Source organism: Bos javanicus, chromosome 13 (genome assembly GCF_032452875.1).
Source record: "Bos javanicus breed banteng chromosome 13, ARS-OSU_banteng_1.0, whole genome shotgun sequence".
NCBI lineage: Eukaryota > Metazoa > Chordata > Mammalia > Artiodactyla > Bovidae > Bos > Bos javanicus.
The window spans coordinates 47,380,421-47,408,164 of NC_083880.1; the positions used below are offsets into that span (position 1 = coordinate 47,380,421).

The 27,744-nt window shown below is 42.6% G+C and overlaps 1 protein-coding gene across 2 annotated transcripts in view; it reads right to left on the bottom strand.

Moving 5' to 3' along the window:
• The window catches only part of SLC23A2 (solute carrier family 23 member 2), a 143,982-nt gene extending 139,481 nt beyond the window's left edge, over positions 1–4,501 (bottom strand). The window contains exon 1 of one of the 2 annotated variants that reach the window (XM_061436583.1): positions 4,414–4,501. The gene's annotated coding sequence lies outside the window, so the exon portion shown is untranslated. Of the gene's footprint in view, positions 1–3,252; positions 3,394–4,413 lie in introns of those variants that run through there. The other variant, XM_061436584.1, reaches the window with a different exon arrangement.
• Positions 4,502–27,744: the final 23,243 nt, after the last annotated feature.

Below are 27,744 nucleotides of genomic sequence, written 5' to 3' on the forward strand. Positions count from 1 at the left end.
TCTGAAGTTGCTGAAAAGTTCATGGGCAGTGAGACTAAATTAGTTGAAATCTTAAGTATGATCCTCAAGATTATGCACTGCCCACTACTGCACCCATTACACTTGAATACTTCTATATTAGGCCTGCAAAAAAAAAAAAAAGAAGAAGTAATGCAAGAGACAGTTATGGGAAAAAAAAACAAGTAGATGGAATTTTCCTTTATGGGATAAACTTTCAAGGAAGGTTTTAGAGGCCACCCAGACCTGAGGTCAGGGATTTGCCTGCCTGAGGTCAGAGGACAGAATTAAGACAAAGGACGATGAGAAGTTCCAAGAAGATTTACATTTCCATGCAAGACCTGTTTCAAGGAAGAACAAAATCTGACTCCATATTGGATCTGTTTCTTCTACTTTAACCTTTGCTTCCAGTTGCTTTTGTTCGCTAAAAGGTTCCTGTCCACACATAATGGTCTGCCTAGGGGAACCCTGTCCCTCTGCTTGAATCTTTGTTCAGAACCCTGTCTACCTGTGGATAGCTACAGGGAAGGAAGAAATTAACATATCTGCTCTCCCCCACAAGGCTGGCCATTCCAGGAGATATTTGCAAGATTAATGGCCTTTTTACTTTACTTCCTTACCTCCCACCCCTCTATAAAGGAACCTAGCATCCAGACTCCAATAAGATGGCTATTTTGAGACATTAGTCTGCCATCTTCTCAGTCTGTCAGCTCTCCAAATAAAGTCGTTATTCCTTCCTTCAACATCTGGTTTCTGATCTATTGGCCTGTCCTACTGCAAGCAGGCTTCCCTGGTAGCTCAGAGGTAAAGAATCCATCTGCCAATGCAAGAGAATAGGGTTTAACCCCTAGGTCAGGAAGATGCCCTGGAGAAGGAAAAGGCCTCTCCAATATTTTTGCCTGGGAAACCCCATGGACAGCGGAGCCTAGCAGGCTTGCAAAAGAGTCAGACATGACTTAGCAACTAAAACAACAACCTGTGGCAAGCAGAGCAAGCTTTGACTAAGTAACAGAATCCCCCATCAAACACTCACCCCACCCTTTACTACTGCATTTGGTCACACCAGGTTGGCATGGCAACTTAACATGCCATGGAATGTGTGATTCCTAGGGCAGCCACTTTCCTTCTAGGTGCTTGGGCCAGAACTCTACTCTTGCCCTCAACTCCCTCTCTCATTCCCCACATATGGCCCATCAGCAATCTCCTCAGCCCCATCTCACAATATGACTACTTCTCACCACCACCCCCCTCCACTCAATCACCATCTTCAGCCCTGTACTAGCTAGCTCCCCTGCAGACCTACCCTGCTCACCCAGACTTCAGTCTATTCACACATATCAACAATCAGCATGTCTCTGTCCCCTCTCTGTTCAAAACTCTCCAATGGCTCCCACCACCAACCCCGCTTTCAAAGTAAAATCTACAGGCCTTCCTCCTAGGTGCCTGTGGCCTACCATGACTCAACTCCCATAGTCTTTCTGACCTCAAAATCATTCTCTCTTCCTCCTGCCTCAGGGCCTTTGAATCTGCAGTTTCCTCCACTGGGAATGCTCTTACCCCAGACATCCACATGACTCGCTTCCTACCGTCTCCACTCAAAGATGACTCAGAGCTTCCTGTTCTACCTTTCCTAAAATTTCAGCTCCCACCCAACACTTACTACCCCCAATCCTGCCAGATTCTTCTTCAGACCACAAAGTCTCATTGTCTGCCTCCATACTAGTGTGTGAACTGTGTGTGTGGAGGAAATCTCCATATAGCATCTGGAGCACCAAGAGCATTACCTGGCACACAGTCTGCAGTCAATACATGCACTAAATGTGGAGAGGGCTATGAAAAGCCTAAGCTGCAAGCAGATCTCAAATCTTGGACAGCCAACAGTCTAGAACTGGTTACAAAACAACAGGCCAGAAACAGCAAAGCCAGGGAGAAAATGAAGAGAGTACCATAAGGAGCACCAATGACCAGTAAACCCCATGGTGGTAGCTCATAGCCTAACCTTAAGCAGGAATTCTTCCCCAGCAAAAGAATGAAAGAAAGTCCAGAGTTAGGCCCTCTGAGGGAAGAATAACTGGAAGAAAAGCAGGGAGTGAAAAAGAATAAATAAGGTTACCTCGCATTGGGAACAGGCTAGTGTGTTGGGAGTTCTTTAGGCAAGACCTGGAAACAGGTCAGGGAAGGATTGCAAAATGTTTAAATTAAAATAACCTAAGAGTATTAAATAAAAATAAATCAGCTTTTTAAAAGCTTCCATTTACAAGTACAAGCTCTATAGAACTACAAATTATGACTGCTAACTTCTAATTCCTTTAATCATAATGGGAAAATTCCTTAAGCCATCAGTAATACAAGAAATGAGTCCCCAAATGGATCCCAGGTTTTTCTATGGAGACACTGAAGAGGGTGGCAACAACCAACTCAGAATTTCCAGTATCTAAAGACTAGGTTTCAGTCAATAATGTTTGGATTAATAGCATCAGTCACCAAATTAGCTGAGGTACACCTAACTCATTTCTGCAATGCTATGAGCTTTTGCTACATAAAAGAGATAGGCGGTATGGTCTGAAACCTAGCCAATGTTCTAGACAGGTACTTTCATAAGCATTTTTGAAATATCCTAACAGACATTAAAATTCAACTTAATTAGTACTTCCCTGATGGTCCATTGGCTAAGACTACACACTCCCAATGCAGGGGGCTGCGGGGCTAGGGTTCCACCCTGGGGCAGAAAACTATATCCCTGTGAGGCACCTAAGTCCCAGCACAGCCAAATAGAGAAATATTTTTTTTAAATAAAGATTAAAAAAAAAAAAATCGACTTAAGTGACTTGCCACAGTCAGAAAATACAACTGCCACACAACCATTTGAGGCATGGGGGTGGAGAACTAATACAAAAAGGTATTAAGATACCAAGTTTCTTTAAAAAAAAAAAAAAAATTCACTCCCTACTCCAAGCAAAGAAGTGAAATGCCCTCGGATTCAAAGAAAGAATCTGGTCAACATTTCAGCAAAGGAAATAGTCTAGAAAGCAGATAGCTCATGTTCAGGCTGTCAGGTAAAACAAGTAGTCAGCTGGACACACCCACTCACCCCCTTTTAACTAAAACATGTGCCATGAAGGCTTACTCTGTGCACACTCACTGCTGGGCTTTTAAAAGACAAGTGCCCAGAAAGCTATTAAATTCTGGATGAGTGCAGAGAATTCAGAATTCTGAGCTGAAAGGCTCTTTTTATAAATCTCATATAAGACTCACCTTCAGGGGCTAAATAGGCAAAGTCATTTGTAAAGGTGAAAACGCAGGTACAGACAACTGGCAGAGAGAAGTCTCAGTCCAACAGCATCCAAATGCAAAAAATGTAAAAATTAAAATGTTCCAACCACCACTGCCTCTAGCCTCTGGCTTCAAAGAGGAACAAACTGGGAAAGGAAGGTCACATGGCAATTCATGACAGCTCATACCAGACTGTCTCAGGACTCCCAGCCATGTCCTCACACTGTCCAGCCTTCTCTGAACATGGACGTCCAAATATTAGCTGGGTTAGCATCTTCCCTCTCCTCTGTTACAGCACCGCAAGACTAAAAGTAGAGCGACTCCTAATGCCTCAGACCCAGAAATCCCCTATGGGTGACTTGCTTCCACCTGCAGTTGCCCTCATTTACCCTTTGCACTGACAATCAAGAATTTTAAGTCATGTTTAAAACCCCCAGCCTGCAGGCCGAATTCCTGTCAGCTACCCATCAAAGGGACATCTAGAGTCAAAGGAAGGAGAAAATTCTGCGCCCATAAACTAGTCATACTCGAAAATGTCAATTTCTTTTAACAAGAAGGTGGCAACAGGGGGACCCCGACCCCCGAGAGTCTTGTCAGAAAGAACGGCCCTGGGGACTGGGCAGGAGCTCCTAAAATTACTTGGCGCAGCCACTGTAGGAGAGAAAGAAAGCAAAAATATAAAGGGCACCCCCCCCTCCCCCGCCGCCTCTGCCGTCCCTCTTGATGGCCCTGCATTCCTGGGGGCACAGAGATGCCCGCGCGCACCGCCTGCGGAGGGCCGACCGGAGAGCGATCGCAGGCTGCGCGGGCCGAGGGCCGGGGAGACCCCACTAGCCTGCCCGCCGCGCGGCCTGAGGGCCCGAGCGCCCCGCGGCTCCGGCCACGAGCAGAGGTGAGCGCTCAGGGGCCCGGCGGGGGCTGGGGGTCGCCAGGCATCCCTGGGTCCCGCGGCCAGGATGACCTGCCGGTGCGGGGACCCGGCAGATGGGCCCGGGTATGGGGGCGCAGGCCGCACCGCGGGGCCACTGACAGCGCGCGGGGGCCGTGCCTGGTTGGCCTCGTGGGCGCCGCAGGCCCCTCGCTGCCGGGCCTGGCAAGTGCGGCCCGCGGGCCAGGTAGGGGGCGCGGCGGCCGGGCTCTCACCTGGCTGCAGCTCGCCGGGCTCCAGTCCTGCCGGCTGCGCCTCCGCTCCGCAGTACCAGCCGTTGCCTCTGGCTCCCGCGACTGCCGCCTGCAAAATGGCGCCGCGGAGGGGCGGGCCGGGGGCGGGGAGCCGTGGAGCCGCCCGCCCCCGCGCGGACCTGGACCCACCTCTCTCTCCGCGCCCGACCCCCGCCCTCTTGTCTCCCCCGCGGGAGGGGCTCCCCGCCCGTCCGCAAAGCCAAGCCAGCCGTCAGGCCCCCCATATGCCCTCCCCTAATCGTCCTCTCTGCCCCGCCGCTCTCCTTTTATTTCCCACCGCCCCTCGCGTGGGAAGCGCGCCCCTTCTCGTGCCTTCCAGTCTCATCGCTCTTGCGGACCCACTTGGACTATAGAGCGCTTGCCTGGAGTCTCGCCCTCCTCGTATCCCCTTTTTACCGAGCCTGACACCGAGCGAGCCCTGTCGTCTCTCAGAGAAGGTAATAAAGCAATCTGCGGCGCCTTGGGCTCAGTGGATTGGATGTCTTAAGGCACTTTCACTGTTTCTCCAGTTAGGCTGTCAGGGTTTTGTTTTTTTTTTTGAACTTGGGAAGAGGTCCTCGTTACATTGTGCAGAACGAGGCTTCTCAGACTCCCCTGAAGGTCGTGTTTAGTTGCGGGTTCTGATTCAGTGCGTTGGGATGCAGCCTGAGAGTCTACATTTCTATTAAAAAAAAAAAAAAAAAAAAAGCGATGTCGCTGGATAAGGGTGGCTTAGCGGAAAGGCCGCAAATAAATCCGTGGCCGTCAGTCTTTAGCGCACCGCAGCCTCACCTTGACCATATCAAGATGGCTGGGTCCCACCCCTAGGGCTTTTGAGACCAGAGGTGTGGAGTGAGGCTCCTGATTTTTCGTTTCTGACAAGTTCCCCGTGATGATCATGCTGTTCTCTGGGGTTCACACTTTGCGAGCCACTGCTGAAGACTATCTGAACTCAAGCCCAAACAAACAAAAACCTAATAATTAATACTCTCATAGCACCTTCCATCTTGAAGTTTGTCTAGTTGTTGTTACAACTGAGTAATAACTGATTAGTGCCCCCAAACAACTCTAGAGAGCTAAAGAACAGTGGACGGTGTCTGATCTTACATTAGGAGGAGATTTTATCATCGAATTTCTGCCTGTTTTACACAGTTTGGGGGCCTCGGTGTTATGGATATCACAGATGTCAATGATGGAGGGTGGTGACCAGCAACTGTGGGAATTTCATAAAATAGATGTGGTCTGAGCCTTTGGAGAAGGAAATGGCAACCCACTCCAGTGTTCTTGCCTGGAGAATCCCAGGGAAGGCAGAGCCTGGTGGGCTGCCGGCTATGGGGTCACACAGAGTCCGACACGACTGAAGCAACTTAGCAGCAGCAGCAGAGCCTTTGAGAATCAATGTCATCCTATTTACTTCTCTAATAACTTGTGTTTTTAAAATACAAGAGTTGGCTTGTAAAATTCAGTACACCCTGGAAGGCCAGGTGTTTTGATCCACACTGAAGATGGAGAAAATGAGACAAAAATTCTGTGACCAGTACCTGAAGAAAAGTTCACACTGCCTGTCCGTTTTAACATCTACACCATCCTCCTATACCAGAGAGAGCCTTTTCCAGCCAATCTGTTATGGGGGGCTGTGGAATGTGGACAGGAGGTACTACTGTTTTGTTCAGCCAGGGATGAGAGATCTCTAATAGAGAAAGGGAGCTAACTATTGCATCCTCAGTATCTCCCTCTCCTTCCCTAGACATGTACAGGTTTTTCCTATTCTGAAAAACTTGCGCTATCCTGGCCTCTCCCACCCTCCTACCTTTCTTCCTTTCCTGTCCTTCTCCTCACTCCTCAGGTACTGTCACCCTTTGCTTTTCCTAATGACAAAGTTACCAGTGACCTTCTAGTTGCCAAATCCAACTACCTGTATACAGACCTTTTCTTCCTTGATGCCTCTGTAACATTCCATTGATTTCTCCCTCCTTCTCAAAACTCTTTTCTAGCAATAATACCACTGGGTCTTACTTATCATTCTACACCCATTGCCTCTCAGTGAATTACTCATGCCTCTAGAAATGTTAGTTTTCCTTAGTATCTCCTTTCTCTCCATCTTTTCCCCTGCCCTGTCCTTCTCTGAAAGTCAGCCATCTCCTTATGATTCCTAAATCTCTCTCCAGACCAGACAGACATCTTCCTGAACTTCTAGGCACACATTTCCAATTGTCTTCCAGATAACCTCTCCTGGATACTATCTAGGAATTTTAAATATGGCATCTCCACAAAATTTTTATTGATGAAATTCAAAATACAATAATCATCGATATAATATTTTTGTAATTCAGGGCACTAATGAGAATAGAATTGGCAGTGGAAGGGGAGATTTTGCTTAATTGGGATCCAATTAATTTGTTGGAGTCCTACCATTAAATTGATTGCAAATGTGTTCATCTGTAAAATCATTCTTAGCTGAGACCAGAACAGCACATGCATTGTAGTTTGCTGACCCCTGAGAAAGTGCTTGGAGAGGAGGGCAAAAGCTTCCTCCCTACACCATCTCTTGGTGTCAGGGGAACTGACGCTTTCTAAATCAGTCCCATACTGAGACATACCTAGGCATGGCACAGCATGGGAGGGCCCAAGACCTACCTGAAACCGTATCTTTTTTTTTTTTTTGCATATTCAATGATGTACATTGCATCATTTTTTAAAATGAAAGAAAGAAAGAATAAAAGGGAAAGAAAGACCCAATGTCCATTAACTGGGGAATGGCTCTATAAACTGTGGTATAGCATTGTATGGAGTATCATGTAGCCCTCTCCCCAATCCCACCTCCTTACTTCCCTTTTTTTTAATTGAGATATAATTCACATACTATAATATTCACCTTTTTAAAGTACATAATTCAATAGTTTTAATTTGTTCACAAAGCTGTACAACCATCACCACTATCTAATTTTAGAACATTTCCATCACTCCCAAAATGAAACATCATACCTATTAGCAGTCATTCACTCTTCCTTGCCTCCCGCCAGCCCCTGGCAACCACTAATCTACACTCTATTTCTATGTATTTGCCTAATCTGGATATTTAATATAAATAGAATGATATGACATGTTATCTTTTGTGACTGGCATCTTTCACTTAACAGAATGTTTTCAGGGTTAAAACATATTGTAGCATGTCCGTATTTCATTCCTTGTTTTATTGTGGTAAAATAAACACAACATAAAATTTACCATTTTAGTCATTTTTAAATGTACAATTCAGTTGCATTAAGTGCACTTATGTTGTTTTGTAACCATCACCACTATCCATCTCCAGAACTTTTTTATCATCCCATACTGAAATTCTGTACCCATTAAACAATAACTTCCCATGCCCCCAGGTAACTACTATTCTATTTACTGTCTCTGAATTTTCCTGTTCTAGGTATATCATCTAACAGGACTCATACAATATTTGTCCTTTTGTATCTGACTTCTTTCACTTAGCCTAAGTGAACAATCATCCCGGTTGTAGCACATATCAGAATTCCATTCTTTTTTAAAAAATACTTATTTATTTATTTGGCTGGACTGGGTTAAAGTTCAGCAAGCAAACTCTTACTTGCAGCATGCGGAATCTAGTTCCCTAACTAGGCATCAGACCCAGGCCTTCTGCATTGGGAGCACAGAAGCTTAGCCACTGGACCACCAGGGAAGTTCTCATTCTTTTTTAAGGTCAGAATGTATTCTATATATAGATATACCATAAGATGACATCTTCACCACCAGGCTGACACCAAGAGAGACAGCTGTGGGTAGCAGTGTCCTCAAGGTGCAGGCCAGGACTGGGAGTACAGGTGAGAAATCTGCCAGAGAAGTCAACATAAAAAGATAAGAAGCTGAGGCTTCTTCAGCAGGAGGGCTGGGCTTGGTGGAGATGTCCAGGTGGTGAGTGAGCAGGAAAGTGAGAGCTGGCCTGAGGCTTGGAGAGACTTGTGCTTTGCGTTTGATCACTATAGAAAATGACTCAGTCCCTCTCTGAGAGCTGGGACCTCTATTCCCTAAAAAGGAACAAAAATTTAGGCATCGTTGTATCATTTTCCAGCTATCAGATTGGCAAAGATTAATAAGAAGGTTGGTTATGGCAAAGGGAATCTGTGGGAGGAAGTCTAAATTGGTCTACCCTTTCCACATCTCTGCCTTGCTAAATGACCCTGGGGAAACCATTTAACCAGGCTACGTGTAGGTGTCCCATTATGCAAACTTAAGATAATTCTGTCTACTCTATCTACCACCTAGTGAATATATGGATTAAATGATATAATTACTGTGAAAATATTTTCTACAAATGTTTTTCATAGCCCTTTACAAATAAAAATTACATATTAGTATAAGAGGCCTAATCTAGCTGTAAAACTGAGCCCATAGCTGGTTTTGAGCCATAAAAATGAGCCATACCACACACTCATTCTTTCCCTAGACTATGTTTACATTCTATCTATAATGAATTTCATTCTCTTTGTTTTTGATAAGATCTCCAGTTATATAAGGTCACTTGGAATTTAGGTCCTTTGTGCCCAGATTGTTGACTGCTCCACTTACTCATCTAAGTTAGTATAGCCACGTCATTGGTCACGTGATACCAGGCAGGCACTGGGCATCACTGACAAAGCTCACCTCACCTGCCGCAGTGAGCCTATACACTGGTAAGTATGGGAGGTCAGGAGAGAAATAATTGTATACCCAATGTCTAGCTGGGCTCCTGGTACCTAGTGGACTTGTATTCTAAGTCATGAAATGGTAACCAGTAAGTAAGTAAAATTTGTGTCTGTGATAAATGCTAAAAAGGGACAATAAAAGGGGCTGACTATAATCCAGGTTGGGGCACCATCTTAGATAAAGTAGTAAAAAAGGCCTAAAGGGACATTGTTGCTGTGACTCAAAGTCAATTATACTCAGTTGGGAAAGACCATTCCAAAAAGAGGAATAGCAAGTATAAATGTCCTGAAGCAGGAAAAAGCATGTCATGTTTGATAAATTGAAAAGCAGTTGATGTGATTAGGACACAGAGATGAAATGAGATTGGGGAAGAGGTCATGAGAGGCCCAGATGACACAGGGTTTCTAAGTATAATAGGAAATCATTAGAGGGTATGAGCAGGGAAATAATATGATCTCATTTCTGTTTTAAGATGATCACTCTGTTGCTATGTGGTTTGGGATACATCAAAAGTAAATCAAACACAGAACAGGGAGGAGTTATAGTAGCTCAGATGGAAGAAGGTGGCTTGACCTAAAGTGAGAGCAGTACAAATGAACATAAGGAGGCAAATTCAAAATATCCTTGGAAGATAAAATGACAGGGATTGCTAACAGGCTGTATACGGAGTGCAAAGGAAAGGGAGGTATCAAGGAAGGCTTTTGGGTTTGGAGCTTAGGCAGTCAGATAGGTGAGGAACTACTTCATAGACAGGATGAATGGAGGAGCTTTGGAAAAGTCTTCTATCTGTGACATCTCAAGAGGGAACAATTGGATAGCTATATCCAGATTCACTCTTATGGGCTCAGGGAGGAGGGTTGGGCTGGACTTAAACACTTGGGAGTCATCAGCTCTGTGTAATATTTAAAACCAATGAATCCAATAGGATCATGTAGGAGAGTATACAGATGGAGAGGAGTGAAGTCCCAGAGATGAGCCCAAAGAGTCTTCACCAGCACAGGAGACTGCATAATACCCAATGTTGGTGAAGACATGAGGAAATTAAAACCCTCCCACACTCTTGACAGGAGTTAAATCAGTACAACCTTTCTGGAAACCTTGGCAAGGTATATTTTAAATCTTTAAAAACTGCTTACACTTTAATCTTACAAGTCTATAGAAGTTTCAGTTCAGTTCAGTTCAGTTCAGTCACTCAGTCATGTCCGACTCTTTGCTACCCCATGAACTGCAGCATGCCAGGCCTCCCTGTCCATCACCAACTCCTGGACTTTACCCAAACTCATATCCATTGAGTCAGTGATGCCATCCAACCATCTCATCCTCTGTTATCCCCTTCTCCTCCTGCCTTCAATCTTTCCCAGCATCAGGGTCTTTTCCAATGAGTCAGCTCTTTGCATCAGGTGGCCAAAATATTGGAGTTTCAACTTCAACATCAGTCCTTCCAATGAACACCCGGGACTGATCTCCTTTAGGATGGACTGGTTGGGTCTCCTTGCAGTCCAAGGGACTCTCAAGAGTCTTCTCCAACACCACAGTTCAAAAGCATCAATTCTTCGGAGCTCACCTTTCTTTATAGTCCAACTCTTACATCCATACATAACTACTGGGAAACCATAGGCTTGACTAGACAGACCTTTGTTGACAAAGTAAGGTCTCTGCTTTTTAATATGATGTCTAGGTTGGTCATAACTTTCCTTCCAGGAATAAGCGTCTTTTAATTTCATGGCTACAATCACCATCTGCAGTGATTTTGGAGCCCCAAAAAATGAAGTCTGACCCTGTTTCCACTGTTTCGCTGTCTGTTTGCCATGAAGTGATAGGACCAGATGCCATGATCTTAGTTTTCTGAATGTTGAGTTTTAAGCCAACTTTTTCACTCTCCTCTTTCACTTTCATCAAGAGGCTCTTTAGTTCCTCTTTGCTTTCTGCCATAAGGGTGGTGTCATCTGCATATCTGAGGTTATTGATATTTCTCCCGGCAATCTTGATTCCAGCTTGTGATTATTCCCAGCCCAGAGTTTCTCATGATGTACTCTACACAGAAGTTAAATAAGCAGGGTGACAATATATAGCCTTGACATACTCCTTTTCCTATTTGGAACCAGTCTGTCGTTCCATGTCCAGTTCTAACTCTTGCTTCCTGACCTGCATACAGGTTTCTCAAGAGGCAGGTCAAGTGGTCTGCTATTCCCATCTCTTTCAGAATTTTCCACAGTTTATCGTGATCCACACAAAGGCTTTTGGCATAGTCAATAAAGCAGAAATAGATGTTTTTCTGGAACTCTCTTGCTTTTCCTGTGATCCAACAGATGTTGGCAATTTGATCTCTGGTTCCTCTGCCCTTTCTAAAACCAGCTTGAACATCTGGAAGTTCATGGTTCATGTATTTCTGAAGCCTGGCTTGGAGAATTTTGAGTATTACTTGACTAGCGTGTGAGGTGAGTGCAATTGTGTGGTAGTTTGAGCATTCTTTGACATTGCCTTTCTTTGGGATTGGAATGAAAACTGACCTTTTCCAGTCCTGTGGTCACTGCTGAGTTTTCCAAATTTCCTGCCATATTGAGTGCAGCACTTTCACAGCATCATCTTTTAGGATTTGAAATAGCTCAACTGGAATTCAATCACCTCCACTAGCTTTGTTCGTAGTGATGCTTCCTAAGGCCTACTTGACCTCACATTCCAGGATGTCTGGCTCTAGTTGAGTGATCACACCATTGTGATTATCTGGGTCATAAAGATCTTTTTTGTATAGTTCTTGTGTGTATTCTTGTGACCTCTTCTTAATATCTTCCGCTTCTGTTAGGTCCATACCATTTCTGTCCTTTATTGAGCCCATCTTTGCATTAAATGCTCCCTTGGTATCTCTAATTTTCTTGAAGAGATCTCTAGTCTTTATCTTTCTGTTGTTTTCCTCTACATCTTTGCATTCTAGGCATAGGAACCTAGAATGTCGGTCCATGAATCAAGGAAAATTGGAAGTGGTCAAACATGAGATGGCAAGAGTGAACATCGACATTCTAGGAATCAGTGAACTAAGATGGACTGGAATGGGTGAATTTAACTCAGATGATCATTATATCTACTACTGTGGGCAGGAATCCCTTAGAAGAAATGGAGTAGCCATCATAGTCAACAAAAGAGTCTGAAATGCAGTACTTGGATGCAATCTCAAAAACAACAGAATGATCTCTGTTCGTTTCCAAGGCAAACCATTCAATATCATAGTAATCCAAGTCTATGCCCCTACCAGTAACACTGAAGAAGCTGAAGTTGAACAGTTGTATGAAAACCTACAAGACCTTTTAGAACTAATACCCAAAAAAGATGTCCTTTTCTTTATAGGGGACTGGAATGCAAAAGTAGGAAGTCAAGAAACACCTGGAGTAACAGGCAAATTTGGCCTTGGAGTACAGGATGAAACATGGCAAAGGCTAATAGAGTTTTGCCAAGACAATGCACTGGTCATAGCAAACATCCTCTTCCAACAACACAAGAGAAAACTCTACACATGGACATCACCAGATGGTCGACACTGAAATCAGATTGATTATATTTTTTGCAGCCAAAGATGGAGAAGCTGTATACACTCAGCAAAAACATGAGCTGACTGTGGCTCAGATCATGAACTCCTTATTGCCAAATTCAGACTTAAATTGAAGAAAGTGGGGAAAACCACTAGACCATTCAGGTATGACCTATCAAAGTTTATCCTATGGAAATATTTATGAATGTATGCAAAGGTTTATGGACATGGATGTCTATTGTAGCATAATTTGTAATAATAAAAAATGGGAAATCTCCTAAACATCTAATAAGAGAGATTTTTAAGTTTTTTCTTTTTCTTTTTGGCCTGAGCTGCACAGCATGCAGGATCTTAGTTCTCTGTCCAAGGATCAAACCCAAGGCCCCTGCAGTGGAGTGGTGGAGTCCTAACCACTGGGCTACCATAGAATTCTCAAGAGGAATTACTAAATACATTTCAACACAAGTGTTATGCAACTATTTTGTTTGATGATGTAGAAAAATATCAAATGATTGGAAACAGTGTTCATGAAACATAAATCAAAAGCAGTTTGAAGTGCATATAAATTAAATTACCTTTGACTGAAAATAACAAAGAATGCTGAATCTTATTTATGCGTAAGGAATAAAGAATGTAAGGGCATAAGGAAAATGTATTTTCTCTGCTAACAAAAGCCCAGAGGTAAGGATGGATTTAGGATTGATTAATAGTTTCATACCACCTTTGAGGACCCAGATTCTTTCCAGGGTGTGGGCAGGGTGTGAAAAAGGTTAGGAAACAGTGACTTAGACCAATGGTTCTCAAAGGGTAATACTTAAACCACCAGTTTCAATTGGGATTTTTTTAAAAAAAAACAAATTCTTGGGTTCCATCCCAGACTTTCTAACTCATAAACTCTGGAGGTACGACCCAGTAATCTATGTTTTAACAAACTCTCCAGGTAATTATAATGTTTGAAAATCATTGGCTTAGACTATTCAGGATTTACTCTTGAATAGGGAATACCTGAAAAATGTGACTGTGGCACATGACTAGGGAGAGGTTGATGGACAGTCATGGTTAATACTGGGATTGGTTTCCCAGCATATTTTCCTGGACAAAGAAGGCTAGAAGCTAAAACTCCCACCCGTCAGAACTTCCACCCCTCAAAATGCTCCTGTGGACCTGTGGATGAAAGCTGAATCATGTGCAGGAGAGGCAGGACTCAGAAAAGACTGGCTGCTGGTGTGAATATGGCACGTGCGTGTGTGCTCAGTTGCTCAATTGTGTCCAAGTCTGCAGTCCTATAGGCTGCATCCCACCAGGCTCCTCTGTCCATGGGATTATCCAGGCAAGAATACTGGAGTAGGTGGCCATTTCTTCCTCCAGGGGTTCTTCCCAACCCAGGCATCAAAACCTGCCTCTCCTGCATCTCCTGCGTTGGCAGGTGGATTCTTTATCACTGAGCCACTTGGGAATGGTGCACAGGGGTTAGGATTCTGGAGGTGGCAGGAGTTTCCTCATCTGCAGTATCCTGACTGTGGCATGGGCAGTAGGGTCGTTGGCATCCCAGTTCTCAGTGCAGTTTGGGGAGTCATTCTGTGACTCCTTTTTTTTTTATTCTGGTAAAAAAAAACTATCATCTTAACCATTTTTAAGTTCAGCCATGTTGAGTATATTTGCATTGTTGTACAACAAATCACTAGGACCTTTTCCTCTTGCAAAACTGAAACTACCCATTAAACATGAATTCCTCCCTCCCCTAACCTTTGGCAACCAATTTTTGACCTTGTTGCTATGCTTTTTACTACTTTAGAAATTTCATGTTAGTGAACTCATATAGTATTTGTCCTTTTGAAGCTGGCTTATTTCACTTAACACAATGTCCTCAAGGTTCATTGCTGTTATAGCATGTGACAGGTTTTCCTCCTTTTTTAAGGCTGTGTGATATTCCATTCGTCTAGTCAAGGCTATGGTTTTTCCTGTGGTCATGTATGGATGTGAGAGTTGGACTGTGGAGAAGGCTGAGCACTGAAAGAATTGATGCTTTTGAACTGTGGTGTTAGAGAAGACTCTTGAGAGTCCCTTGGACTGCAAGGAGATCCAACCAGTCCATTCTGAAGGAGATCAGCCCTGGGATTTCTTTGGAAGGAATGATTCTAAAGCTGAAACTCCAGTACTTTGGCCACCTCATGCCAAGAGTTGACTCATTGGAAAAGACTCTGATGCTGGGAGGGATTGGGGGCAGGAGGAGAAGGGGACGACAGAGGATGAGATGGATGGATGGCATCACTGACTCGATGGACGTGAGTCTGAGTGAGCTCCGGGAGTTGGTGATGGACAGGGAGGCCTGGCGTGCTGCAATTCATGGGGTTGCAAAGAGTCGGACACGACTGGGCGACTGATCTGATCTAATCTGATATTCCATTGTATGTATGTGTGTTGGTGTGCTAGTCGTTCAGTCGTGTCTGACTCTTTGCAATTCCATGGACTGTAGCCTACCAGGCTCCTCTATCCATGTGATTTCCCAGGCAATAATACTGCAGTGGGTTACCATTTCCTTCTCCAGGAGATCTTCCTGACCCAGGGATCAAACCCTGGTCTCCTATATTGCAGGAAGATTATTTCTCTGTATCATAAACACAAACAAGATATACCACATTATCTTGTTTGTTTGTGTTTTTTTGACCATGCCATGTGGTATGTGGGATCTTAGCTCCCTCACCAGGAATTGAACTCATGCCTCTTGCATTGGAAGCACCAAGTCTTAACCACTGGACCACCAGGTAAATCTCATTTTCTTGATCCATTTCTCTGTCAATGGCATTAAGATTATTTCCATCTTTGGCTGTTGTAAGTAGTACTGCAATAAACATGGGTATGCAAACATCTCTTTAAGATCCCGCCTTGAATTCTTTTGGACATATACACCCACAAGTGGTATTGCTGGATCATATGGTAATTCTGTTTTTATTTTTTTTGAAGAACCTCCATACTATAGTGGATTCACCATTCTGACTTTTTCTTAAAGGGCCAAGTGGTAAATATTTTAAGCTTTGTGTATTATATATGGTCTCTGTCACAACTACTCAACTCTGCATTGTAGTGTGAAAGCAACTATAGACAATATGTAGACAAAAGAGTGTTACTATGTTTTAATAAAACTCTATTTGTAAAAATAGGCAGTAAGTCTGCTGGCCATAGTTTACCCACCTCTAACATAGATCATGTTTCTTCAGCCCTGCCAATGATTCTGTGAACAACATACTTTCTGCTAGAGAAGATTATGTTGTCTGCTGCTAAGAATCCCAAAAAATAAAACATTAATGAGTTGGTGCTGTGTTAACAATAAAGAAAAAGGAAATGGCAGTTGAGTGAGCAACCAGTATAATTTCCTATAAAAGATAGTGTGTACAATTGAAAAAGAGAGACAGAGAAATACAAAATGAAAGAGAAGAATGGAAGGGGATCATGATAACCGACCTCCCGAAAGGCCCCCAATGATCCTTTCCTTCTATTATTCATACACTTGTGAATGGTTTTTGGGTAGGTGAATGATTTACAGGGTAGTTCCCTCCCACAATGAACAAAGCTGACCTGTGTAATCAAAGAAGTTTGGAAAAAGAACAATGTGTGACTTCTAAGGCTATGAACACCTTGTGTCTTTTATCTTGTTTTCTCTTGGATCCCTTGCTTTAGGGGAAGCTAGCAGTCATGCCGTGAGGATACTCAAGCAGCTCTTGCGAGAGGTTCATGTGACAAAAAACTGAGGCCCCCTGCCAAAGGCCTTGTGAGCATGTCATCTTGGAAGAGGATTTTTCAGTCCCAGTCAGACCTTCAGCTGACTGCAGACCCAGTTAATGTCTTAAAACTGCAACCTCCCAGGACCCTAAGCCTGAACCCCAGCTAGGCTGTTCCTGAATTCCTGACCACAGAAGTTATATAATAAATGTTTAGTTTTGTTTTAGGCCTCTACATCTGGGGATAATTTATTGTACAACAATAGATAACTAACAGGAATACAATAAGATATCAGTTATGAGTAGTAATTATCCATGAGTTGGTCGGATTACAAGTGACTCAATTTCTTTGTTGTACTTGAAGTTCTGAAGTTTATGCAATGAACATATACTAGAATCTTCATATTACCTTTCTCTCTCTAGTCGATTCTTCCCACCTGCTTTTCCACAGTACTCAGGTTAGTCTCCTGTACAATGCCATGTGTCTCTTGGCTGGCCAAGAAACCATGATGTCTCACCTAGTAGTCAAATTCTGTCTTCTCCAGGTGATCCACAAGGCTAATACTACATAGTTCATTCATAGAGGTCAAGTGCTACAAAACTAAAAACAGAAACCAGGAGAAATTCCTGAGAGCCTTGTAAGATCCAATGTCTTCGATCAGATTTTCCAGAACCAGACAAAGGTTTGTTTGCAGGTGATTTATGAAGGAAAGGCTGCCAGGAGAAATTGCTAAGACAGTGGGGAATGCAAAATGAGGAGAACAGAAGCTAAGAGAGAAGTGATTTTAGGTAAGGTCTCAGCCTCATCCTGATCTCATAGGGGAGTTCTGGAGAAGAAGTTATATCTCAATAAGGGAGCTGGGTGCTCGTACCCAGTACTTGACAGTCAAGACATAAGCTCCTGTCCTCTCTGTGCTTTTAGGCAGAACAATTCCAGTAGCCCAGTACAGATGTAGGATAGTCCTCTAAATAGATGTAGACCTTTGGAAACAAAAGCACAGAGAAGCCAGGTGTATGACGAACAGCTGTTGTCAGTGGAACCCAGGGGGAGTTGAGCATTTGGGTGGAACACTGAGAGCATCTACTAAGCACCCCTTATAGGCATTTGAGGTGTTTCTTGTGTGGAGGATGGAGAGGTGGACAAAGAAATGGATGGAGAGAAGACTGCTTAGAAGGTGATGAAAAGTCTATATGAGAAGTGATTCATTAATGCTATGGCAATAGGGATAGATATGAAGAGCCAGACTGGAAAAACTCAATTAGCTGAGCTTGGAAGAGTTACTTAACCTATCTGGTCATCACCTGTGAAATGGGTCAATTTTAATAATAATGAAAAAATAAAATTAGTGGCAATAATGTTTGTTGAGCACTTTACTACAATCAAGATACTGACTGTTCCAAATACTTCACAATTGTTATTTTTAGTGTAACCCTCACAACCACCCCATGAAGTACACGGTTCTTGTCCCCATATGACAAAGATACTGAGGCTCAGAGAGATTAAGGTCCCATGACTAGCACCTTTCTCAAAATATGGTTGAAACAATAAAATGGCAGCCATAAATAATAATTATCATCATTATTTTTATTATTGCTGATATTAGGAGTGACAAGATTTAAAAGACAGCAGATTTGGGGAGAAAGGCTAAAGATGAAAATCATCTAAGAGTCCAATTTGGTGGATGGTTAGATGTTGACTTCACAGATGACGTGGTGTTATTGGGAACATGGGAGTGTGAATGGAGGGTTGAGAGGCTGGAGACCAGAGGGCAAAAAGGACTTTGTGTCTGACTCTTGTTAAGGTTTGCATGTTTGTGGAACACCAGACTAGGAATGCCTGATGATATTTAGAAACACGAGTCAGGAGCTTGGGAGACAGCTTAGGGCTGGAGATAAAGACTTGGCCATTTATGGAGATTTATTCATCTCCATAAATCTACCCAGAGGATATTAGGGGGCCACAGAGCAGCAGGGACACCTCATCCTGGAGAGACAGAAGAAGGGAGAGTCAGCCAAGACCTGACTTGGTCTTACGGGACTCAAAATTTTCTGATTTTTGTTTCTGTGAAAAGGAAACTTTTCCCTGAAGTTTTTTTTTTTTTTTTTTTTTAACAGGTTTTATTTATCCATTAAAAAATTTTTTTTGGTCACACCCTCCAGCATATGGGATCTTAGTTCCCCAGTTCCCCCATCAGGGATCAAACCCATACTCTCTGCATTAGAAGACCATATCACTGGGCCACCAGGGAAGTCCTCCCCTGAGTTTCAATATCTCTCATCAGCCCCCATTTCCATCATCACCAGTCCGTTTCCAATTTCACTGAGTTTTTCTCACTCTCACCAACCTTGGATTTCCCCACCATTTGCCACCCCTCAGCTTCCTCTAGGCTCTTTCTCAAAATCACCTATTTCTTCTTTGATTCAACAAAGGTGATATCAATAATAGCCCCAGCTTAATAATAAGCTACTATTTACTGATGCCATAAATACCTGTAGAAGACTTACTGTGGGTAGGGTACTGCACTCTGATTCAAATAGAGCAAGATGAGAGTGAGTAGAGATGAATCCATGTTAATACAACATCCAGGACAGCTTCTCTGAAGAGGCTTCTTGGCCCTGGGACCAAAAAGAGGATTTGTTGTTCAGTCGCTAAGTTGTGTCTGACTCTCTGACTCCATGGACTGCAGCATGCCAGGCTTCCCTGTCCTTCACTATCTCCCAGAGTTTGCTCAAACTCATGTCCATTGAGTCAGTGATGCCATCCAACCATCTCATCCTCTGTTGCCCCCTTCTCCTCTTGCCCTCAGTCTTTCTCAGCATCAGGGTCTTCCAGTGAGTTGCCTTTTTGAATCAGGTGGCCAAAGTATTGGAGCTTCAGCCTCAAATCCTTCATTCATTGGAAGGACTGATGAATCTTGAAATGGGTGGTGGTTATATGGATGTATATAAGGGTAGATAGTCATTCAGATGTCTGCTTAAGATCTTCACATTTTCTCCATGTAAATTATACTACAGGTAAAAATATTAAAGGTTGTTCCTTGACTTTGGCTGGCAGGCAACTTATTCTTGTTTGGTTAAACACCCCAGCATCCCCTATCCTGCCGCCTTCACCCTGTGCTGTACCTTTAGTTATAGTAATACTAAAAGAAGGTGGGTATTCTGCCTTTTGAGCAGGAGTAGTCCTTCCAATGGGTATTCAGTCCTTCCAGTGAATATTCAGGGTTGATTTCCTTTAGGGTTGACTGGTTTGATCTCCTTGTTGTCCAAGGGACTCTCAAGAGTCTTCTCCAGCACCACAATTCAAAAGCATCAATTCTTCGGCACTCAGCCTTCTTTATGGTCCAAATCTCACATCCAGACATGACTATTGGAAAAACTATCCCTTTGACTATACAGACCTTTGTCAGGAAAGGAAAAAGTCAAAACAGTAACAGGTTTTATTTTCTTGGGCTCCAAAATCACAGTGAATTGCCTGAAATTAAAAGATACTTGCTCCTTGGAAGGAAAACTATAACAAACCTAGACAGCGTGTTAAAAAGCAGAGATACCACTTTGCAGACAAAATTCTGTATGGTCAAAAGAGCAGGCAGGTGTGCAAAGACCTCAAAAACAAGCTGAAGGAAGCTTGAGGTCAAACAACAAGATTCCTAGACCAGTGCCAGGTGCTTTACATACAACTTTTTGTTCTAGCAAGTTCCTTCCTTTCTGAGTCAAAAGTCCCTTTACATCGTGACTCATCTCTTTTCCCTCCTGGTAGGGCACTGCTGAGTAGCTGCCCTGAGCCCCAGCCCCCTCCCCAGGTCAGAGCCAGCCCTAATCCTGCTCAAAAGGCAGAATACCCATCTTTTAGTATTACTACAACTAAAGGTACAGCACAGGGTGAAGGGGACAGAAGCGGGGCGGTGGGGGGGTGGGGGTGGGGGGGGGTGGTGCCGGGGTGTTTAACCAAACAAGAATAAGTTGCCTGCCAGCCAAAGTCAAGGAATAACCTTTAATATTTTTACCTGTGGTATAATTTACATGGAGAAAATGTGAAGATCTTAAGTAGACATCTGGGTGACTATCTACCCTTATATATACCCACATAATCACCACCCATTTCAAGATTCAGAATGTCTCCATCACTCTAGGAATTCCTCCATGTCACTTCCCAGTTAGTAACCTTCCAAGAGGTAACCATTTTCTGACTTTTTTCATCATCGATTAGGTTTACCACATAAATGAAATAACACAGTGTATATACAATTTTTGTGTCTGGCTTCTTTCACTCAGCATAATGTTTTAGAGGTTTACCTGTATTGTTGCAAGCAGCAATCATTCATTCCTTTTTATTGCTGATAGATGTCCCATTCCATTGTATGAAGATACTGTTAATGGATATTTGGAATTATTTATCTAATTTTTTGGCTTTTATGACTAAGACTGTTATGAATACTCATGTGCAAGTGTTTGTTTTTTTATTTTTTTTACAGATAAATGTTTTCCGTTCATGTGGATAAATACCAAGAGTGGAATTACTGGTTATGGGGTTAGAGAGCAATCAGATTTCTAAAGTGATTGCAACATTTTTACACTCCCACCATCAGTGTATGAGATTTTTAGTTGCTTCACACACCCCCAATCCTAGATATTATTAATTTAAAAAAATTTTAACCATCTAGTATGCATAAAAAGATACCTTGAAGTAATTTTAACTTATATTTTCTTTTTAAAGATGTATTTTATTTTTATTTATTTATTTATTTAGACCACACCATCAACCATATGGGATCTTAATTCCCCAATCAGAGATTGAACCTGTGCCCCTGCTTTGAAGCGCAGAGTCTTAACCACTGAACCACCAGGGAAGTCCCTAACTTATATTTTCTCAATTACAGTGAAGATTAATATATTGTCATGTGTTTATTGGTCATTGTAATATGTTCTGTTGTGAAATATTTAAGACTTTTGCCCATTTTTAAAAATTATTTGCCCCTTGTTACTAATTTCTGAGTTCTTCCACAATATCAATGAACCTTGTAAACATGCTTAGTGAAAGAAGCAAGTCACAACAGACCACACACTGTATGATTCCATTTATACAAAATGTCCAAAATAGGCAAAGTCACAAAGACAGAAAGTAGGTCAGTGGTTGCCTAAGGCTGGAGGAATTGGAAGGAAATGGAGAATGGCTGCTAATGGGAGTGATGCAAAGGCTCAGAACTTGATTGTGATCATAATTGCACACACTCTGTAAAATACACTCAATTTTAATTTGCACATCAATAAAGCTATTTTTTGAATATAAAATGGCCAACGGGTAACTTAAAATATGGAAATTTGTGCTATGTGTGTATAGAAAATTAGTAATTGGTTTTATGGTAATAAACAGCACTTCATCATGGTTTAAAAAAAGAGTTCTTTATACATTCTGGACATTCTGGACACGGAGACTTTCTCAGATACATCTACAAGTACTGCAAGAACTGGCCTCAGGCAAAATTGTGAAACTGAAGGTCACATTAAGATTTTTTTTCCTTCCAACAAAAGCTCTTACATATTTGTTACCAAGCCAAAGCACTAGTGCAGAAACACTGACACAAAGAGGAAAATCATTTCCGCAGTAGAACACAGCCAGCTGTTCAGGTAGTGATGTTCTCAGAGTGGTATGATAAGATGCACGTGACCTTGACACAACATAAGTGTGCTTGCCTCGTGTGTGGGGCCCCTTACAGACCCAGCTTGGTTCTGCTCCAGCGTCTTCTCTTGGAGTTGTACCTGTTCTATTGCCAGCTTTCATTTTAATTCGTTAGGGAATAGGAAAACCTTGCTTTTGTTTCTTCCCAGGAATCATTGACCCTGAAAGTCTTGTGAGATGATGCAGCAAGGAGCATATTCAACTGAACACAGGATGGTGGAGAAGAGACAAGAATACCACATGAACATTTATGTGTGTCTACCGGGTGCCAGGTGCTCCTTGCACCATGTTTTTCTCCCTATCCCTTTGCAGGGAGGCATTATTTCCTCCATTTTCACTCTAAGATTACAGAGCCTGAGAGGTTCAGTAACCTTGCTCAATGTTGCACAAGATTTAAGGTGATGAGCTAGAATTCTAAGAAAGCTGTCTGAATTCTGTCCCTTGAAGAAAGCATACTTAAATCAATAACTCTCACTTCTCTCTCTCCACTTTTTTTCTCATTCTCTTCATTGTTAACACCCTCATCTCCCATAAACCTCAGCTAGTTTATCTTTCTCCCCAACTTGTCAGTTACTTTCCTCTGGGGTGCCTTCTTCACTGCCCCCTTTTCACTGTTCCCTCACCAGCTCATATTAAGGGGCCTTTCCAAATCACTTATCACACCATTTCGTCATCTGTCCTCAAGACTGGCTCAGAGTTTATAGTGAGAGTATAGCAATGTCTCTCTTGTTAGGCACTGTGATAGGGATGGCAGAGATGTTTTTAAGTAGGGGAGCCTGGCCAAACATCAGGACTGCAAATCATACACATATACATCATGAAAGACAAAAAAAAAAAACTCCTGCAGATTAAAATATTAAAGAGGTGTGACAGCTAAATGCAACATACAACATGTGAACCTTAATTGGATTTAAGATCTAAAAGAAACATATATATAAAGGACATTATTAGGACAAATAAGGAAATTTTAATATAGACTGATATTAGAGATCAATACCATAACAATTTTTATTTTGAAAACTTCAAACCCTCAGGAAAAGTTGTAAGAAAGATATTGGAGAAGGAAATGGCAACCCACTCCAGTATTCTTGCCTGGAAAAGTCCATGGACAGAGGAGCCTGGCAGGCTGCAGTCCATGGGGTTACATGACTGAGCATGTGTGCATGAGGGTGGAGGGTCACAGGTTGGTAGCAATAAACTGGTAGAACTAAAAAAAAATTTGTAAGAAAGATATAATAAATACTCATTTATTTATAATAAATACTAGATCTTCCAGTTGTACCTCCTCTCTCTCATTCTCCCTTTTTTCACCTGGCTGAACCATTTGGGAGTGGCACCCCACTCCAGTACTCTTGCCTGGAAAATCCCATGGACAGAGGAGCCTGGTGGGCTGCAGTCCATGGGGTCCACTAAGAATCAGACACGACTGAGCAACTTCACTTTCACTTTTCACTTCCATGCATTGGAGAAGGAAATGGCAACCCACTCCAGTGTTCTTGCCTGGAGAATCCCAGGGACAGGAGAGCCTAGTGGGCTGCCGTCTATGGGGTCGCACAGAGTTGGACCCGACTGAATCGACTTAGCAGCAGCAGCAGCAGCAGCAGACATCATATTTCACCTCCAAACACTTCACCGTAAGTCTCCTATGAACAAAAACATTCTATACAACCACAATATCACTTTCAGGAAATTTAACATTGTCAAGGTTAAAAAGTCAGAAGATTAAACATTGGAATCAGGATTTCATGCTTCTCGTGAAAAATCAAAAGTCCTGTTGATCCCTCTGCTGTGGTATGACCACCACCTTTGGGGCTGGATCTGAGGGTCCTTCCCCACTGGGGGTAAGGGGTGGCGTCTCCCTGCCATTCATCAGTCCCACATAGTGGGCTCATCATTCATTTATTGGACGTTCCTAGTCCCAGCAGTTCACTAAATCTGAAGTCCCTGGTTTGGTCCCTCATTAACAAAGGCTTGAAGTATTTCTAAATCATCTAAAGTCAATGTAGATTCTGATTCAGCAGTTCTGAGTCAGGGCTCAAGATCCTGCCTTTTTTGCGTGCTTCCAGGTGATGGATGCTGATACTCCTGGTCAACAGACCATTCCTTGAGAACCGAGGTTCTAGTTTCTCCCCTCTCTAATCCATTTTGCACATCATTGTGCATTAATTTTTCTAGAATGCTGTGTTTCACTGTTTTAAAAATCCCAGTGGTGGTTGAATATCCGTGGCAGTTGCTCTTTTTTGGGGGGGGGTGGTGGTGGTATTTATTTATTTATTTATTTATTTATTTATTTTAACTGGAGTGTTACAATGTTGTGGTGGTTTTTGCTATACATTGACATGAATCAGCCGTGGCAGTTACTCTTTACTACTTTAATGTTTCATACTGCAGAATCTTTTGGCTTCCCAAACAATGCTATCGCTCGGGCCCCTGCTGCACAAATGAGAAAGAATGTGGGTGCTACTGAGGTTAAAGACGGGACCTTGGGAAATACACCCCTGGAGTTTCCACCCACCCCATTGATCCTCAGATCCTTGTGACGTAGCCACAGAAATTTCAAATTGCATGGAACTCAGTTGAAAGTCAGAGACCTTATTCTGGTATTCCAAGGCTTTGGGAATTAAGTAACTTGCCCAAGGTCACACAGCTGCAAAGCACTTGATTTCCTGAACCCCTAGTGCATTCTTGTCCCAAAGCTCCATTCACACCCTTTCCTCCCAACACCCAGGTCAAATTCTCCCATTTGACTGCAGGCTTTTGTCACTCTGGTCACACCACATCCTTAGCTACTCTAAGGGCACTCTATTGATCCAGCCTCTCCTTCATCTCTTTTTATCCTTATCACTCCTTCACCTCAAGTTATGTTAAAACAAGGCTTTAAAGTACTAAGAAAAAAGTCTGTGTCTTTCACCCTTCTCCTACCATTCTCTCCAAAATGGTGCATTTTGGCAAAAGGTGGGAAACCAAGTAACTAGGATGAAGTTCTACCTCCTTGACTTGGCCTGTAGGTCTCCATCACGTGGCTGTGGCCTTTGTGCCAAATAAGCATCCCGCCTTACTTATCTCTCACCTTCACCTGAAGTCACCTTTGGTGCCTCTGCCTAGCCCATGGACCCTTGTTTTCCCTGTCCCCTACACACTTAGAATGTGGCATTTAATGTTTTCTTTTTAAATTGCAATTAAAATTGTTAATGACTATAACTAGGAGTATCTGAGAAATTAACAGCTCCTCCCCCATGTCTTTTGGAGGCTTATCTCAGAACAGAACAAAAGCATATCTTTCTTTGTCACCTTTCCATGTTTACCCAACCCTGCAAGGGAGGAGAGATGAGCAGCTCTCCTAAAACTCTGAACTCAGTATTTTAAACTATACCTTTGAAAAATGAGATAAAGTAGACAATTACTGGTAAAAATATGACTTACCAAAAAATTATTCAAGAAATAGAAAACTTGAATAGATTTATACATTAAAGAAATTGAATCCAAATAAAAAATTCTAGGCACAAAAGTACTTCACCAAACCTAGATGTCTTTGTAGGCACCTATATTACCTTCAAGAAACAGAAAAACTCTGTCTTACCCAAATTCAGAAATAAGATTCACCAATTTGTGTGAGGCTAGTCACTAACCATCCCTTAAAGAGATGGGAATACCAGACCACCTTACCTGCCTCCTGAGAAACCTTTATGCAGGTCAAGAAGCAATAGTTACAATGAAATATGGAACAACAGGTTAGTTCAAAATTGGAAAAAGTGTACATCAAGGCTGTAAATAGTCACCTTGCTTATTTAACTTCTATGCAGAGTACATCATGCAAAACACTGGGCTGGATGAATCACAAGCTGGAATCAAGATTTCCAGGAGAAATATCAACAACCTCAGATATGCAGATGATGCCACTCTAATAGCAGAAAGTAGAGACAAACTAAAGAGCCTCTTGATGAAGGTAAAAGAGGAGAGTGAAGAAGCTGGCTTAAAATTCAACATTCAAAAAACAAAGATCATGGCATCCAATCCCATCACTTCATGGCAAATAGAAGGGGAAAAGTGGAATCAATGACAGATTTTATTTTCTTGGGCTCTAAAATCACTGCAGACAGTGACTGCAGCCATGATTTTAAAAGACACTTGCTCCTTGGAAGGAAAGCTATGACAAACCTAGATAATATATTATAAAGCAGAGATATCACTTTGCCAAAAAAGGTCCATATAGTGAAAGCTATGGTTTTTCCAAAAGTCATGTATGGATGTGAGATAGACCATGAAGAAGGTTGACTGCTGAACTGATGGTTTCAAATTGTGGTGCTGGAGAAGACTTGAGAATCACTTGGACAGCAAGGAAATCAAACCAGTCAATCCTAAAGGAAATCAACCCTGATTTGGAAGGACTAATACTGAAGCTGAAGCTCCAATACTTTGGCCACCAGGTGCAAAGAGCTGACTCACTGGAAAAGACCCTGATGCTGGGAAAGATTGAGGGCAAGAAGAGAAGGGGGCAACAGAGGATGAGATGGTTGAGTAGCATCACTGACTCAGTGCACATGAGTTTGAACAACTCTGGAAGATAGTGAAGGATGGGGAAGCCTGACGCATTGTAGTCCATAGGGTCTCAGAGTCAGAGACAACTTAGTGACCAAACAACACCAGGTCACTAACCACTGCTAGTGTAACATTCACAGCAAATCAGAAAGGACAGTGAAAGAAGGACACTGATAGTTCAGCCTCACTTTACAGATGTAACAAGTATAAATAAACCACTAGCTAACCAAATGGGGCTTCCCAGGTGGCACAAAGGTAAAGAGTCTGCCTGCCAATGCAGAAGATGCAGATTCGACCCCTGGGTCAGGAAGATCCCCTGGAGTAGGAAATGGCAACTCACTCCAATATTCTTGCCTGGAAAAATCCCATGGACAGAGGAGGACCTTGGTGGGCTACAGTCTGTGGGGTCACAAAGAGTTGGACATGACTGAGTGATTGAGCATGTATGCACAGCTAACTAAATGCAGCAACTGTAGAAAACAAATGTTCCCAAGGAGTGTTTATCCCAAGAAGAAAAGGATGCCATTTAGCCACTAGAAAATAGCAATATTAATTTACCCAGCTACAGACTGAAAAGCAAAAAATCATCTCAATAGATTCAGAAAAAAACCCCACAAATAATAAATTCAACAACCATTTTATGAAAACAGTCTACAGACCCTCACAATAATCCCATCAGAGGGATGAGGGAACAAGGGGATTTATAGTCCAGTTCCTAAGAGAAGCTTCCCTGGTGGCTCAGGGGTTAAAGCGTCTGCCTGCAATGCAGGAGACCTGGGTTCGATCCCTGGATCAGGAAGATCCCCTGGAGAAGGAAATGGCAACCCACTCCAGTATTCTTGGAGGAGCCTGGTGGGCTACAGTCCACGGGGTCACAAAGAGTCCAACATGACTGAGCGGTTTCACTACACACCCTGAAGCTGTAAGATATGGAAGGGGCTGCACTCAGCACACTAGAAACAGAAGAGAATCACTTAATTACTTTAACCTATCTTTCATCATTAAGAATTTTACCATAAAGAAAACAAACAAGTGGAAAAAACCTAAACCAAAAGAAAAACACCTCCTTCTCAGTGGTGAAAAATTAAAAGTTTTACCTTTAAAGATACAAATAAGAATAGCCTCTGTCAGCACATTGTTCACAGTAAAGAAAGATCAAA